Consider the following 899-nt stretch of genomic DNA (forward strand, 5'->3'; position numbering starts at 1 on the left):
GTGGCACAGAGAGACAGAGAGGGAGAAGGCGGCGGAGAGGGCTGTGGAGGGAAGGAGCGAGCCAGTCCCGTGCCTGTTGTAGGTGGCTGGGTGCACGGAGATGTAATTCATCGTCACGGTCATACAAATGCCTCGATTGATCGCATCATGAAGTTGTCAGCCGCCCTGTGCGTTTCACGCCGTCGGTGCTGCTCTTGCGGGCCCGATTGAGACAGTCACGGCACAGAAATGATGATATGCGGCCGCCGCCTCACCCACGGAGCACGCTCCACTCACGCACTCTCAGCACTCCTTCCCCTCCGCGCAATGGCCGTGGGATCTGGGGCAGCACAGGTGCAGGCGAAGTGATCGTTGCAAGCACGGCGCCTGTGTTTTCGCTGGCCGTCAGCATCGGAGGCGGCACTCACGCCGCAGAGGTGGTGGTGGCAGTGGGGCAAGAAAAAACGAACGGCCGGTCCATCCCGCGAGAGGGCAGCCGAGTAAAGCATCCTAAGCAACAAGAGAGGCAACAAAAAGAAGAAACAGGCAATCGGGCAAGACCCGCCTCCACTCCAAAGACACAACACAGCTACCGCCCCAGAGCGCTGACACATCCCCAGTGAGCCCAACAAGAAGGAAGTAAAACACCCGCACATTCATTCGGTGCCCGTCCACAAAAGAGAAAAAAAGAAAAACCTATTATCAGGTGCCTCCGCCATCACCGAAAAAAGACTTCTTTCAAAACCCTCGGCGCGTTTTAACGGGATGTCGCAGTGCAAAAATAATAATAATAATAATAATAATAATAATAATAATAATAATAAAAGAAAAATATTGGGAAATGGGGAAGAAGTCAGTTCCCTGCGCTGTCGCTCCGCCAACACGCCTCTGAACACACAGATGCACCACAGCCAGAGGGG

The 899-nt window shown here is 54.4% G+C and overlaps 3 non-coding genes across 3 annotated transcripts, besides 1 other annotated feature; all 3 read right to left on the bottom strand.

Moving 5' to 3' along the window:
• Positions 1-62: 62 nt before the first annotated feature.
• Tc00.1047053432797.10 lies at positions 63-149 on the bottom strand. The gene has a single exon (XR_008254352.1). It is a non-coding gene; the product is annotated as a C/D small nucleolar RNA (snoRNA), TB6C1C3 (small nucleolar RNA).
• Positions 150-189: 40 nt separating this feature from the next.
• Positions 190-266, bottom strand: Tc00.1047053432797.20. The gene has a single exon (XR_008254353.1). It is a non-coding gene; the product is annotated as an H/ACA snoRNA, TC6C1H2 (small nucleolar RNA).
• Positions 267-315: 49 nt separating this feature from the next.
• On the bottom strand, positions 316-385 carry Tc00.1047053432797.30. Its single transcript, XR_008254354.1, has one exon. It is a non-coding gene; the product is annotated as an H/ACA snoRNA, TC6C1H1 (small nucleolar RNA).
• Positions 386-759: 374 nt separating this feature from the next.
• Positions 760-803: a microsatellite.
• The last annotated feature ends 96 nt before the right edge of the window (positions 804-899 follow it).

This window comes from Trypanosoma cruzi (genome assembly GCF_000209065.1).
Source record: "Trypanosoma cruzi strain CL Brener chromosome Unknown tcruzi_1047053432797, whole genome shotgun sequence".
NCBI lineage: Eukaryota > Euglenozoa > Kinetoplastea > Trypanosomatida > Trypanosomatidae > Trypanosoma > Trypanosoma cruzi.